This window comes from Alexandromys fortis, unplaced genomic scaffold, assembly GCF_014885135.2.
Source record: "Alexandromys fortis isolate MF-2015 unplaced genomic scaffold, M_Fortis_MF-2015_v1.1 scaffold_8_9099976_23576923, whole genome shotgun sequence".
In the NCBI taxonomy this organism is placed as follows: domain Eukaryota; kingdom Metazoa; phylum Chordata; class Mammalia; order Rodentia; family Cricetidae; genus Alexandromys; species Alexandromys fortis.
Genome location: NW_026067899.1, coordinates 165,817 through 181,717, shown reverse-complemented (window position 1 = coordinate 181,717; position 15,901 = coordinate 165,817). Strand labels below are relative to the sequence as shown.

Below are 15,901 nucleotides of genomic sequence, written 5' to 3'. Positions count from 1 at the left end.
CGTCCATCCACCCACCCACTCACCATCTAACCATCCATCCGTCCACCCACCCATCCACCATTCCCCTATCATATACCCAGCTTCAATGGAAAATGTACCTTTTACTCTGGACCACAGACAAAGCAGGCTTCAAAGCCCTGGTTCAGATAGTTTGTCTGCACGCTAACTGTGCTTACCGGACCCTATAGTCAGACGCCGCCCCACCACCCCTTCATGTTTATAATTTATTTTAGTGTAGGCAAGGGCCCCTACTCTGAGCACGCTCCATGTGCACTTTTTCTTGCTTAAACTTACAGATTCCTTTTTGTTTGGTTGGTTTTGGGTGGTTTTATGGTTTTTTTTTTTTTTTTTTTTTTTTTTTTTTTTTTTTTTTTTTTTTTTTTTGAGACAGGGTCTTACTGTGCAGTCCCGGGTTCCCTGGAGCTCACAGGGAACAGCCTGCCTCTGCCTCCAGAGTGCTGGGATAAAAAGCATGCTCCACCACTCCTGGTTCCATTTACATACTCTTACATTAGTAATAACTAAAAAAAGAAAAAGAAAAAAGAAAGAACTGAAGTAACCCCACATCTGTTTCCTCACCCCCTAGAATCTATACAGTGCAAACTCCCTTGCTCATAGAGCTCAAATTAGGACTGTGTTTATTCCTAAAGTTGTTCTGCTGTGGGCTCTTCTGATTTACCTCATGGGGAAAAAAAAAGGAGGAAGTTCCTGGGCCATCTTACGCAATAAGGTCAGCTACAGCACACTCTGCTCTCTGGTTCCTCTAAGCAAGAAAGCCATTGCCGGTTTTGAGGGAGTTCACTGATTTATGCTGGGACTAGGGCAGAAAAAGATGGAGGTGGCTTAGTTACAAGGCCCAGGTAGGCTTCTTCCTGACTGTGGAAGAATGGGGAGGAAAGGTGAAAGCCACTCTGGGCAACATCCAGTTCTAAGACAGTGGCTTCACATGCTCAGAGGCCTGGCTTCCCAGGAGGTCAGCTGACACAACATAGTAACAGTCTCAGCAGCAGGACCCAAAATGGCACTGTGATCAAAGACAAGGCAGGCAGGAAACACGGACCTCAGAAACTTCTAAATCAGAATCCTCGCTCCACCTCTAATTTTTTAATTTTAGGATGGTCTGAGTCATACCAGAGAAACAGAGACTAGGGGAAGAGGGCTCAGTCTACACAGTGTTTGCAACACAAGCCTGACGACCCACATTACAACCCTAGAAACCACATCCAAGGCCAGGCCTGAACCAGTGCTTCCAATCCCAGTGCCGGAGAGGGAGAGACAGGAGGCACGCTGAGGCTCGCAGCCTGGCCAGCCTAGCCTAACTAGCAAGCCCAAGGTCTTGTCTCAAAAGGCAAGGTAGACAGATGCCCATCCTAAGGAACAGCGGCCACAGTTGCTCTCTGGCCTCTGCAAATGTACACACATGTACAACCCTCCACAAACATGCATTGGAAGGGAGGGAGGGAGGGAGGGAGGGAGGGAGGGAGGGAGGGAGGGAGGGAGGGAAGGGAAGAAGAAAGGTAGGCAGCGAGACACTCAAATTCTATTGCCCTCTGCTGCAGAACAATGAATGACCCATGGAAGTGAAGCTGGACCCCACATCAGTAGGGTGAAAAGTGGGCATGACTACACTCAGCCTGCTCTTGAAGCGTTTGGTTTTGTTTTTGTCTTTTCCTGGGACTGAAAGGATAACCAGGAGGTCTTCCGGCCCAGGAATCCCTGGGGCGGCTGACAGTGTTGCAGGCCCGATAGGAAGGAACGGACCACTTCTCATCCGGTCTACGAAGCACAGTGCTCTGCAGCTGTTACGGAGAATTCCTTCCACATCTCCTCTCTGGCCTTGCCCTTTCAGTTCCCCCAGATGCTCTTCCTGTGGAGAGAACTCTGCAGAATCCGGGCTGAAACGGTCCCCGGCCAGGGAAACCTCACAGCTCCAGCCTCAACCCCAGCCTAGTGCCTGGGATTGGGCTGAGGACCTCCTGCTCAGAAGTGCACCCTAACTTATCTGAGAGAGCACAGAACCCCCCTCCATGCCCTGAAGATCCCGAAACCATTGTTCTATAGGCACAAGGGTGTTTTATAGCCATCTTGTTGGCCTGGGCAAACAGAGGCCATCATGGTCCTGACTGGTGCTGGTGGGGTTTAAACCTGCTGGGGAGACCTCCCTAGGCTGCCTGAGCCTCCTCTAGGAAAGGCTTCAAGCTCCATCCTGGAGTCTGGCAAGAACCCAACGTTTCCTGGCCTCTCCAGTCTCAAGGTCCACAGCTGGCTGAGTCCAAGCCCTGAGCAGCTGGGTTTGAGATAGTTTTCTCTGCAGGAAGGAAGAGACCATTCCCTCTCGTCCCTGCCCCATCACCGAACTCCACTGTGAATCGAGTCAACTTAACTCCATCACCTCCTAAGCAACTAACTGGGCCAGAGGGAGCTAGGGTCTGCACTCTCCTCCTAGGGCCGTCCAGAGGCAAGCTGTGTCATGTGGACTCGCGGCTCAGCTGCCACTTGACACCACTGCTCTCCCCGTTTCTTGCTATTTATCCTGGATGTGATGGGTTTTCCTACATTCATCTCTGAGAACCTGATAACCATGATCCTGCCCAGTGAAAAAGAGACTATGCCTCTCCTGCAGCTTAATAAGAAATTCATTTGTGGTATACTAAACTCAGGCAGGGAGGGGAGACTGAATTAGTACTTAGCAGGACCGCGTTCTTGTCTGAACTCTGTAACCAACGGGCCCCTGGCCTGGTCTGGGACACCTGACTTCTCCTGTGTTTTCTTCACCTGCCAAATGACAAAATAATCTCTGAACAGATTTCCATCACTAACACTTTAGAATATTACAGATTTTGGTAAAAGACAAAAGTTCCGCGGTTTTCACTTGAACGCTGTATGAGAAGTCTTAGATCTTCTGACGCTCCCCCAAAGACTTTCTTCCCAACCAGGGACTGCCGCAGATGCTAACACAGCAGGGCACAGTTAATGCTGGACCCAAACCACCACCACCGAGCTGAGAGATCAGTAGTTGGTCCCCAAATTGCCCAGCTCCTATTTGCACAGCGAGTTAGAGGCCCTAGCTCAGAAGTCTGCAGGAAAACAGAAGGGCAGAAAGCCTCAGGACACCATGCCGGTGTTCAGCTGGCTGCCTGAGGAAACATGGGCCCCCTTCTAGCCTGAAGATCAGGTTCCCAGTCAGGAAGGAGCTTCATAGCTCAGACTGAATGAAGAGCACCTGACCTAAACTGAATCTCAACCCTACTGAGTTTGTTGAGTGACACTGGGCAAATGGAGTAACCTCAAATTCCCCACCCAGAAATGGGGGCTCTACCAGTGGCTGCCCTGTGAGTGGTTGTGTGGCCCTGGCAGGTTTATTCAGAGGGCACAGAACACTGTCATTGGCTTGGCATGATGCTATCGGAGAGAGGAATTCACAACCTGAGTTCAGTTCTCAGGACTCATACGGTAGCAGGGGAGAGCATCCCAAGAGCTGTCCTTTGACCTCCAACTTCACACCATGCCCTGCACGAGCTCACACACATACACATAAAATAAAAATTTTCGAATGCAAAAAATAAGAACATTATTGTTACTATATTATCATTATTTCCCCAAAAATGGTTATTGGAAATCTAAATAGGAATAATTCACCCCAATTTCTAAGACCATGGCAGAGTACAAGTGAGAAATACCCAGATCAAGAAGAAATTAGGAGATGGCCAACTCTTTGTTATTGACGAAATAAGTAAAACTTTGGTATATGGAGTTTGGACATGCACTGATATCCAATATAACTGAGAGGTGTCAATTCCTTGGCCTGTTTAATTGGCATCGAGTTACTAAGATTTCAATGTCCCAGGTTCTAATTGTTAATAAGGCATTAAGAGTAGGTCAAGCCAAAACGACTGCTCTAGAACACACCATTTCATCCAGCTATTAGCTTAAGCATGTCCTATGTGCACTGGCAAGGGGGGGAGGGGGAAGGGTGAGAAGTTGTGACTCTGAGCCATCAGGCATCTCGTCATCCAGAGGCGAGACAGGTACTCAACAGACTGTGGAAGAAACTAGGGTATGTGCTATGCTGAAAGGCAATGGGAACATCTGGATGGAGGACATGCAGGTTAAAACATGAGGATGACGGGGAGCTTGGAGGTGAGGCGTGGGAAGGAGTCCTCGACACAAAGAATGGGGCTGGGCAGTCAGGAGATGGGTGGTCTATTACATCTCCTTCGAAGCCACAGCTTAGTCTGGTCACCAGTTCTAGGCACTGACCCCCCCCCCCCCCAGCAACCTGTCACAAGAATTTCCCACCCCTACTGAGATGGTCTGTCCCACCAGAAAGACATCGACTTTTATCTTCCTGCAGATTCCTAACCTCTCCTTCTGCACAGTGAGAGTATCACTGTCAAGTTCATTGACTCTCACACAACCAAGCTGAGAGAGTTTGTGCCCCCCCCTCACTGCCCTGCTCGCTTCATTCTTCATCGCCACCTTTAACAAAGGGGAGTCTTAATCTGAGGATCGGAGGGAATAAGGGACCGAGGCAGAGGACAGTGGGAAAAGAGAAATCTGCCTTTAGGTGTCAGCCCCAAAGACCCACGGGCAGCTGGCGGAGTGCACAGATGTAGCCCTGTGCCTATCCCTCCAAATAGTCAGGGTTAATGGGGACTCCGGCATGGGAGAACAGGAGGCTTGAGGATGAGGAATTCGCACTCAGGATCTCTGCCTCTACAGTCATCACGGAGGAACAAACCCACCTGCCCCCAATAACCTGAGTTCTCAGCATGAGTGAGTGCCTGCTTGGCTCTGGGGCGTAACCAACCTTGGGAGTTGATACATTGGATTTTAGCCAGCGAGTTGTACAGGGAGAGACCTTTCTACCCACATTCTCTTGCTATAGAATGCTGTTCAAACACTGACATGTGCAAAACCTTGCGTTTTCTTCACCACAATAGGACTTTAGCCTCAGGGTTCCCAGGAACCGGACACTGCATGCCTGACTCGGTCCAGCTCTCTGCAGGCAGACAAGGCAGTCTACCTGGTCTATGGCGCTGTCTATCATGAGGCCCTGGACTCGCTTCAGTCCCGGCAGTTTGCCAGAATGGACAGACTTCCCTTTGGGGACACTGACGAGGACAATTCAGCCTCACTCCAGGGACTCGGCCCTTACAGGAGAGTCTGTATTTTAAACAAGATGTCCCTTTACGAATCTTCCTAGCGTTTTGAGCAGTAATTCACATTAAAGATCCAGTACCACTTTACTATGGTGTCTATCAAGGACCCAAAGAACTTCCTAATTTTTAACTCCAACTCCTGCTGCGGCCCAGATGAATCCCCCGACCCCCATCTGTGTCAGGTCAGTTACAAAATGCTTTTATTCTGGACTACACAGTGTTGGCCTGACCTGCTCAAACACCAGAAACCTTACTGATGGATTTATTCTGTTCGTATAAACGACCACAGCTGTACAGCTGTTTCTGATTAGCCAGTGTACTGCTGGAGTTATAGACAAATAATTTTATAACGAACTCAGCAAGTACAAGGACAGGAGAAGCGGAATCTAGTCTCGCCTCCCAAGAAAATCAGCGGGAGTAGAGAGGGGGGTGCTTTCAGTAGCGATCCAGGTTTCCATTCCTATCTGCTGTGGTGCACTTTCTCCTTGTATGTAACTTCTGCAGAGTGTACACGAATGTTCTCAAGGAACTTTGGTCTTCAGAACTTGGATTCAAGAGAGAGACCTGATTAGTCCTATTGTATTCCCAACTTTGTATTTGATAAGTTACTGCTTTTCCCATTAATACATTTCTGTTTCCTGAGACAATGTCTTAAATAATACATGTTTAGAAGGAGAAATCAGGGTTGAAAGGTCTCTGTTTACTTTATCATGAATAGAAATTAAGTGTTTCGTTTTAGAGAGAAATTAAGTTCTGTGAACCTAGGCACAACTTTTTCTTCTCTGGTTCTAAAAGACAAACACATATACGTTTAGAAAATTAAGAAAAAGATGAGGCATGAGTAATTCAAATGAGTGGTCTTTTTTTTTTTTTTAAAGGCAGAGATACTGACAAACATTCGCAGAGGACCCACTTGAAACAAATCAGGAAAAGGAGATTAGAAAGTTTGCATTTCTAAAATGAATCATGCAGCAAGGGTGTGGGGACGCACAAGCTCAAATCCTGTCTGCTATTGAGACTGAACGCCTACAACTTTTGGAAAGCAATCCCACTTCAGGGACCAGCACACAGAATAAAGCTCTCGTGTATTAGCATGTTCAAACACACACATGCAGAAAGCTTCTGTGTATTAGCATGTTCAAACACACATGTTCAGAAAAGCTTCTGTGTATTAGCATGTTCAAACACACATGTGCAGAAAAGCTTCTGTGTATTAGCATGTTCAAACACACGTGCAGAAAAGCTCCTGTGTATTAGCATGTTCAAACACACACATGCAGAAAAGCTTCTGTGTATTAGCATGTTCAAACAGACATGTTCAGAAAAGCTCCTGTGTATTAGCATGCTCAAACACACATGTGCAGAAAAGCTCCTGTGTATTAGCATGTTCAAACATACAAAACATATTCTCAGGAGAATATCAAGCAATATGAATGGGGAAATAAGTTACAGAATATTAACCATTTGTGTTATAATTGAACTTTTATCTGGAGAGAATGTCTATGATACTTTATCATGTTTCAAAAAATTGTAGCCTGGAGCCGAGGGTGTAGCTCGTTAGTAAGCCACTTGCCTAGCCATGTTTGAGGTCCTGGTTTTAATCCCTAGTGCTGTGAAAGAAAAAAAAAAAAAAGGCCATGGGCTTGTATGTAAAATTCCACGTTTAGTACTAGAAGCTATTTATGAAAATGTGCTTGTCAACAGTTATGTAAGCAAGAAAAAAGCATCAGCCAGCACTACTCGTATTGATTATCTTTAGGAATGAGAATTTGAAAGAGGAGAAAATCAACTTTTTTATACATATTTCTTTTTGTCTTTTTAAGCGTTATGTATCTGTGAGATGTACAGGTGGGGGGGGGGGACGGGAAGAAAACATCTATTCTCAGTTTCATTTTTGGGACAGGTTTCTCAGTGAGCCTGAAGCTCACTGTTGACTAGGCCGGTCGGCCAGTGAGTTCCAGGATCTGCCGTCTCCACCAGGCAATGCTAAGGACACGGCATGCACGCAGCATGCACGGCTACACCGGCTTTCAAGCGGGTGCTGGGGATGCAATCTCAGGTCCCTGTGCGCCACACAGCCATCTCTTCAGCTAGTAGGTACACAATAATTTCGTGACCTGGACAGATCAAAACCATTATTTTAAAAAAGTGACGGAGCCACATGCTCGGCTAAGACGACAGACACCACAAACGCCGAGGGCCTCGCCTGTCGGTGAACAAGACTTCTCCCAAGCTCCAGCGGGAAAATGCATTGCTTTGTCAGAGCAAATGGAGGTGATCAATTAATGGTTTCTGTGCAGAAAGGATTTTTATGATTACAATAAGACCATAACACTACACTCAGAGCTCTTTAAACACGCAAGAGCATTTTCTTCTGATTCTAGCTCCTCTCTTCAAAACAGATTAAGGAAAGAGAGGATTGTCCTGTCCAAAAAAACAACCTTCTGGTTCTCAAGCCTTCTACGCTCACAGAAGACCCATATACCCTCAACCTAATTTTTTTTTTATTTGTCTCAGGTGAAATGTGAATTTTGAAAATAAGCAATGCTAACAGCAGAGGAAGGGCAGTTGAGAGTTTACTATAAGAACCCAGCACGGTTTCAAACTGCCGCTCTGGGCTGTCTCTTTGGCAGTGTACGCATGGCAGTCAGATTCTGGCTGTGATGGGCACAGGAAGGTCCTGCCTAAGTAAACCACCTTTCTGGTTTTACCGTCTTTAAAAGGCCTTCAGCTACTTTGCCTTTTTCTAGGGTCTCAGAACTATCATCAGAAACACTGGCACATCTAAAAGCTTGTCTCAATGCTCCTCAGCTTGCTGTGAGATACGGGGACGAGTGAACTGGTTTGTTCTTTTCTTTCTTCTCCCCACTCTGGCCCTTCCGTGAGCAATCCATTCCTAAAGTCCTTCCTGGAAGTCACACCCTTGGCCTGCCTAATGCCATGAACCGGGCTGCTGATGGGCTGTGGTCTGTTTAAGAGTGGGCTGCTTCCTTTCTCCTCCATGCAGGGCTGATCTGACTGCCTCCATTATTCACGTACCCATCCCCACAACACATGACTGTTGTGGTCAAGACACGGCCCTCACTGTTTACATTCTCAGAGAGCAAACAGCTGCGCACATGTCTTCTAGAGACCATCAGTGTTCTCTGCCATGTGAGGCCATTCTGCTGGGGGAGGGGAACCCAAGGTCTCCCGAGCTGTATTTGATGCTAACGTAACATCTCAACATTGCATCACTCCGAGTCGGTCTGCTCTCTCAGACCCTTGCTGGCGCAATCTCTTGTGCAGATCGACAAGAAAATGTTTGGGATGTCTCAGAAAGGGGCTGAGGTCATTGGAAATACAGGTTGAACAAGAAATTCAACCAGGCGCCCATTGGCCTGTGTAGGGTCAAGAGTGAATGGTGACATGGATATCGCCACGGAGCAAACGGCTGGCTGCGTGGGCATCTTAAGCAAAAGCCACAGGAGACGGTGACAGTCAATGGGCTGCTAGTCGCTGACTAGCGTGGACACTGAGTGATTGCAACAGGGGATAAACTCAACACATCCCAACTTCAGGATGCTACCCAAAGAGGGCATGAACCGGGAGAGAAGACAGCCGGGCTGGACATTTTAAAGTGACGAGCTTTGCTTACTATAAACATTTTAACACACACACAGATTTATTTAAAGGAGCATGGATTGCCTGTGTAAAGAAAATTAAAAATAAGTAAGAATCAACTCTGACTTAAAGTTATGATTGACTGCACTAGCCCAGGAAACTGGATCTCATCTTCCCATCTCACGGACCACTTCCTTCCCGGTACAGGCGCCATTCCCGACAGAACTGGTTGTGGCCCAAAGGGGGTCAGTGGCAGAGGAGACTGGTGCCCTTCAACCTCTCTCTCAGGCTTGTGTCTCTCAGCCACGGCTGAGCCTTCACACTCCGGTGAAGAGACACAGGCGTCGCCAAGGGGTCCTGGGCTCAGTCCTTGCCTCCCAAGCACAAGAATGAGGCAGGTGGCTCACAGAAAGTGGGTGGAGAAACACGGAAGTGAAAGAAAAGGCTCTCAGCGAAGGGGAGGGAACCTGGAAATGCCCACTCCCCAACCCCTGAGAAGGCTGTATGGAATTTTTATACATCGGAAAACAAAATGAAGGGAAATTCTGATTGACTTAACAGCGAGCCCACCAGGCTGGACAGCGCTCTCGATTGGGTCTGGGGTCTGTCTGCTACCTTTTCCCCTTCTCAGGAGTCAGCACGAATGGGAGGAAGTGGGCTGACCTTGTTCCCTAAGATAACTTGTATTCCTGGGCTTTTCTTATCCTCAGCTTGTAGTGGGGTCCCCAGGCCTGGGTCTTGTCTGCTGGATGCTCCCGTAGGATGCTCCTGGCTGTTGGCCTGTGTCACCTCAAGGGTATACTCCCATGATTAGTGGGGGCTTTGTCCCCATGTAGCTCATTTGGGTCTACCCACCCACCGACTCTAGCAGAGAACACCACCTCTTAGGTTCTCAGAGAGTGATCACCTTTCTTACAAGAATACAAATCCTACGTGTTATCAGAACGAGTTCCTATTTTGGCATATATAAACATACTCTATGGTGAAGGTCATCCGTGGGGATGAATAAGAATGTCACTTTATCCAGATCATGCATGGTCAAAGTCCAGCTGAAATGTGTTTCCCCGCATCTTAAAAACCAGAGTTTTCTGTGAAACAAGGATATGTTTTGACTACACATGAAAGTCATTCGCCTCAACCCTGACTGACAGGGTGAGAAATCCACTTAATGGCCATTAATCAACAAAGTAGCATTTCAGGGGAGTAAATATAAAAAAGGATGTTTCTCAAAAGTGGTTGCTCTGAAGATCCTGCAGTCTAATGGGGGAGAAAAGACAAATTGCTGCGATACAGGACGGAGCGGGAATCAAGCCCAGGAGGCCCAAGTCAACAGTGGCAGAAGCTGACTGAGAGGAACAAAGCCAGCAGGGAGCATCCCAGTGTGCAGGAATGAGCTCTGAGACCAGGAGCCACGCTAACCACCGGTGCTGAAGAGATGTGTGCGGAACGATACCTCCCACTTAGCTCTGCTCTAACGGGATAGCAGCAAAGTCTATCATCTCTGTCTTCATACAGATTTGTGACCAATCTGAAAAGTCTGTAGAAACTCACTATGCAAATGCAGAGAAGGCGGTCAGATGGGGATGGGAAGTAGCTTAGCTGAAGCCCAGAATGAGAGAGTGCTGTGGAATAAGACTAGGGACAGGCTAGGAGTCAAAGGAGCAAGGCCTGGGAGAAGACTGCCCAGGTCTGAACGCTAACCCTGCCACTGGCTGTACAGCTTGACCTCAGGTTCCACTTAAAACAAAAATCTCGCACGGTTGCATGAATACGAAATAAACCAGCTGAGCCGGGCGGTGGTGGCACACGCCTTTAATCCCAGCACTCGGGAGGCAGAGGCAGGCGGATGGATCTCTGTGAGTTCGAGACCAGCCTGGTCTACAAGAGCTAGTTCCAGGACAGGCTCCAGCTAAAAGACATGTGAGCGGCAATGGTAGAGGAAGGGAGAGGGGAGGAAGAAGGGAAAAAGGAAAAGAAAGGACTGGAGGGGCTGAAGAGATGGCTCAGCACCCATGCAACCATCTGTAACTCCAGTTCCGTGGGATCCAACCTGCTCTTGGGCCTCCAAAAACAGCTGCATTCGTGTGGTGCACAGCCAAACATTTCTCCAGTCCCTGGATTATTTCATTAGAAGATTTGAAGAGTTTCACTCACTTAAATTAATATAGTTGAGCTTAACTGCAGCTCAGTGATAGAGTCCCGCCTAGCGTGTCCTAAGCTCTGTGTTCAAATCTCAGCACCACAAAAAAAGCAAAGTTTAAACTGAAATAACTGAGAGATAAAAGGGGAATCAGAAGAAGAAATGAGTTGTACTAGAAAACAAAAGACTTATTCAAAGAGGAAAAATACATTTACAGTAAACAACATTAAACATTATAGTGACACAGTCTTAGGCGAATCACAGCGACCAAAACCACAATACAAAAATTATGTATATACATAGTTACATCGCCTGTTAATTTCACCTGTGTTCTTTGAGTAGCAAAGCTTACTGCTTTTGACTTCTCAATAACAATGGGCAGGACTCTGTAATGCCACAAGAAACAACAGCATTCTGACCACTGGGCCTGGGTTCCATACCTGAGATCAAAGCATCTTTGCCTGAGGCAGGCAGTCTAGTACACTGGTTATTCTCAGCTCCCCTCAGCGGGGGCTACCATGTGTCTACTACAACATGAAAGCAAGTGTTTCCCGGTGCCAAAGGACTAAGAAAATGACGCATGCTGTCTTTACATTCCCTGTGCTTAACCTGTCCTCAAAACCTCAGCAGAGAAGACTCCACGGGGTGCACAGATACTGCAGCACCTCAACACCAAGATTATTCTCCTCCTTAGGGCTACATGGTAGATAGGAAACAGGTGACAGACCCCGGAGAGCCAAGAGATTGGTAATATGTTAATTTATGCAAAAAGCAGCTCCTATGTGCAGGCTATTTTGTGGTGTATACACTAATACTGATCATAATAATGTTAATGATAACAGCCCACTAACACCGACAGCATCGTTGTATACAGCCTGTTAAGTAGACCAGGCGCAGGGCCACACCTGAGCCTCACAGCAATCTTCCAGGTAGAGACTGTTGCTCTCATTTTAGGGGTAAAGAGATAGAGACCTGGTAAGACAGGGTACTTAGCAGACACAAGATTGAGTAGACTTCATGGTCCAGGCAATAACATGGGAACTGTACTCGGTACACACCGCATCACCTGGGGATCACAAAAACTGAAACCTCTAAGGTTAAAGGCTCACGCACAAAATTCCAGTACCCAAGAGGCAGAAGGAGGAAGACAGCCCCAGGTTCAAGGCTAGTCTGGTCTACACTGCAGGTTCTAGGCCAGCCACAGTTACCTATCATGACCCGGTCATAAACAAATCACAAAACAAAACTTCCACCCCTCACTCCACACTCACAGAATTAGGCCTTTGTGAGCTTCTAGTCACACATGGCCAGGGACCAGACTACGCCACACTAATTCACACCTTAGCAGATAATACTACTTAACTAACTGAAGGGACTCTCAGAGTTTTTATTATTCAAAAGTATACATGAGTCAGAGTTAGTGATCTCAACCTGACTGTAATTCCCATGGGGTGAAGAGCAACTAACATTTGCTAGGGCTGGGCAGCACAATGAGGCTCCATGAGGAAGTCCTTTGTCCCCGGGAAGTGAAACCAGGAGTGTTTCTCAACGGAAGCGGGCATGGTGGGACAGCATATGAATGTGCCTATTAATCTTTCCATGGAAAGCACACAGAAAATGATAATTGCTAAGGGAACGAACCCAGGATGGACAGAGTCCCACCAGCTGGAAGTAATTTCTCTCCTCACCATCCCTGAGCATGTGTCCTCTGCCCTTCTCCACCTTACCACGTTGGCCTTGCAGTCAAACTGTTTCAAAACAAGGTTGTCTACGCTGATGGGAAGCACCGGGTGCAAGCCCTTCTGTGCTAACCTCTCCTCTACCAACAGAGAGCATGACTAAATCTTCCAGCAGAGAGACCCTCCCTCGGTGCTCAAAAAGCAGCCCGTTTGAAACCAACTGCGACCCAATTTGCATCTGTGGGGTCCGTGGCCTAACTACACGGGCTGCTGGAAACCAGCTGCAGAGGGCCCTCTGTATGGAAATCATTAGAACTCTGGTCGACTCCATTGGAGGACAGGAGGCCCCTGGAAGGCCACAGCTCTAGGAGACAGATTCCCAGGTTCTTAGAAACGAAGGGGTTACAGCAGCAGACAAAAAAACCGCTCTCGTGAACCTTTATTCTTCCAGTTTCGATGTGGAACGCGAACATCTTTAAAATCACAGCTCTAGGTAGACACACACTTAGGTAGCAAAGACAGTGACAAAGACACCAATCACCCTGCAGTTCACTTCTGCGCCTGTGTCTTGGTGTTCCACGATGCTCAGTGACTGAGTTACCCGTGTGTCGAACTGCTTCGTGCCGTTTCACACCCCGCTATTCTACTATATCCTCGCGCCCTGTAATTTAACAACTGTCAAGATTATCAATCCATTCATTTCTGAATGAGGCTCGGGTCACATGGAAACCTAAGGGCATTAGGCAGTAGCCAAGCACACAGTGGAAAATGTGTGAAATGAACAACCGGCTCCAGCTGGAAATACCTTCATTCCAGGAAGGTCCTGGAATTCCATCTTGCGTACAAATCTAAAAGCGCTCACGAGATTCCCAGGGAGGAAAGGTAAGGCAGGGTTTGGGTAGTACCAGGGAAGACGCGATGCTGCTGAGCTGCTGCAAGAACATTTGCAAAGCCTTGTCTGACACTCACAGACGCATGTACGATCTATACAGTGCAACGCCCCTATGTCTGAGAGACCCAACCTTGGGATGACAACTGGCAGGTGAGTGGGGTGGAGGGCAGTGTCCCGAGCGAGCACTGAAAGATAAGGGCTGATGTGATTGTGGATGCAAGGTTTTCTCTAAGAAGTCAAAAGGTCATCTACAAACTGAAACAGAAAATGTCTTTAGGCTATTTACCCATTACTGCATTTTTGAGGAGGCAAAATCTATCAATGACTCCAAAAGAAACTGCAATCGTCAAATCGTGTGGAAAGTATTCAAAGAAAACCTACCCAGGCTGCATACACGGCCACCGTCCCTGTGGGTCCCCGAGGCTACCTGCAGCCCAGAACAGGATTGGAGAGATGTGAAGAGCAAAAAAGATCCAAGACAGACTAGTAGTTTTCAAAGGAAGACCAAACCTGCTCACTGGAAAGAACCTGAGGGGCTAGGAGCCCATAGCCCAGGCTGAATATTCCTTGGAGATTAAGCAGGACCTCGTCAAACCAGGTTCCACATAGACACACCTTTTGTTATTCTGAGTTCAAAGTCTAGCCACAAACTGAGGATCTGGGTCATCCCTATTGGATTTCCCTTACACTAGCAAGTTTAATAGTTCTTTCTTTTAAAAGGAAAGCATGCCAAAGTAGGGGGTGCGAGAATGAAGGGAAGCTGTCCCAGACTTGGGGAGAGGCCCCGGGCGCAAAGCCCTGACCCGAGCTGGCCGCGCTTCAGGAGCAGACACAGGCACCTAGGGCGTGCACAGACTCAGGGTCCGGATGCCTGGGACCATTGAAGGGGAAGTCAAGTTCTGTGATCCACACGCCACAAAGTCACCCGCCCTCGGCGGAGCTTGGGGCTGCAGATGCGGCGTCCGGGCATCGCGGGGAGACCGCGGTGAGATACGATTCCGACCGCGGGCGACCCCAGGTCCCTGCAGCCCAGCAGCGCTCAGCTGGAAGCGCAGCGTCCAATACCCCGGGCGGCTGCCGCCCCTTCCTCCCGCGCGGGCGGTACCGCGGGCCCGGGTTGGGACCGCGGCCCCGACATCCCGCCCGTGCACCCCCCAACTCCGTGGACCCCTCGTCCTGCATGGCGGGGCGCGGCTCCCTTACCGCGCGGCGGCTCCGGGCGGCTCCTCGGTCCCGCGGCGCGCGGGGCATTTTTTTTCTGGCAAACTTTCTGGGTCCGCAGGGCAGAGCCGGGGAGGGCAGGAAAAGCGCTCCGCGCCGGGAGGCTGCGACCATCCGGGAACTTCGCCGAGATGTGAGCCCTCCCCCTCGGCCCGCGTCCTCCCCCTACGGCCCCCGCCACACACGGACGCCCAGGCCGCCGCTGGCCCTTCGCCCTTCGCCCTCGCCGCGCCCTGCCCGCCGAGGCCGGCGGGACCGCAGCCCGGGCTGGGCTCGCCCCGGGGCGGAGACCGAGGGGTCCGGACCCGCGTGCGCCCAGCAGCCGGACCTGGAAGGGGTAGCCTACCGAGGGCGCAGTCCCTGGCGACTTGCCAGGCCTCCGGGTGGGGTCCTCTCATCCTCCTCATCTCCTCTCCGCTCCCAAACCAGAGGACCCGCTTTGAGAAACATAAAAGTTCCAAGTCACGTCAAAGTTGGATCTTAAAATGGAGTGGAGCACACTGAGGCCCAAGGGCCACGCGCGTCCCGTTCCCCACCCACTGGGAGCACACTGCTCTTCCCATGTTAAGATGCCAATCGGTTGGGATTCTCGGAGCCGTTTTTGTTTGTTTGTTGTTGTGGGTTTTGCCGCCTACTTCTGAAAACATGGGAAAAAATTAAGCGCCGAGTGTAAAGAGAAAACCCAGTCCCTTCCACATGACTCTCGCCAGTTCCCAACACCATCATCATCCGTCCTCAAAGGCAAGGTAACACTAGGATGACACTTTAGAAGATGGCGCGCAGAGGCAGGCGGATCTCTGTGAGTTCGAGGCCAGCCTGGTCTACAAGAGCTAGTTTCCAGGCTCCAAAGCTACAGAGAAACCCTGTCTCGGAAAAAAAAAAAAAAAAAAAAAACAAATCAAAACAAAAACAAGAAGGTGCATTTGAAAAGACACAAAACAAATGATGGTCCGTATAATAACAATACAATATAAAAAACATACTGTAAAAATACCAAGACGATGTAGCTCTCTGAGTAAAGGCGGCAAAGCTTCGAGAAGGTCCGCTTCAGAATTTGGCATCAAGAACATCACTTCAGCGTTTCTGTGCTGCACCGTTTCCGTTTGTGTGCGTTCTGACTTTGACATGCTTCTGACAGATGTGATTACCATGGGAAGACCATGACATGGGCCAAGGCTCCTAATCTCCTATTGGCTATTTTGGT

The 15,901-nt window shown here is 48.7% G+C and overlaps 1 protein-coding gene across 2 annotated transcripts in view; it reads right to left on the bottom strand.

Moving 5' to 3' along the window:
- The window catches only part of Wipf1 (WAS/WASL interacting protein family member 1), a 97,992-nt gene extending 82,851 nt beyond the window's left edge, over positions 1 to 15,141 (bottom strand). Inside the window, exon 1 of one of the 2 annotated variants that reach the window (XM_050122860.1) lies at positions 15,044 to 15,141. The gene's annotated coding sequence lies outside the window, so the exon portion shown is untranslated. Of the gene's footprint in view, positions 1 to 14,679; positions 15,005 to 15,043 lie in introns of those variants that run through there. The other variant, XM_050122822.1, reaches the window with a different exon arrangement.
- Positions 15,142 to 15,901: the final 760 nt, after the last annotated feature.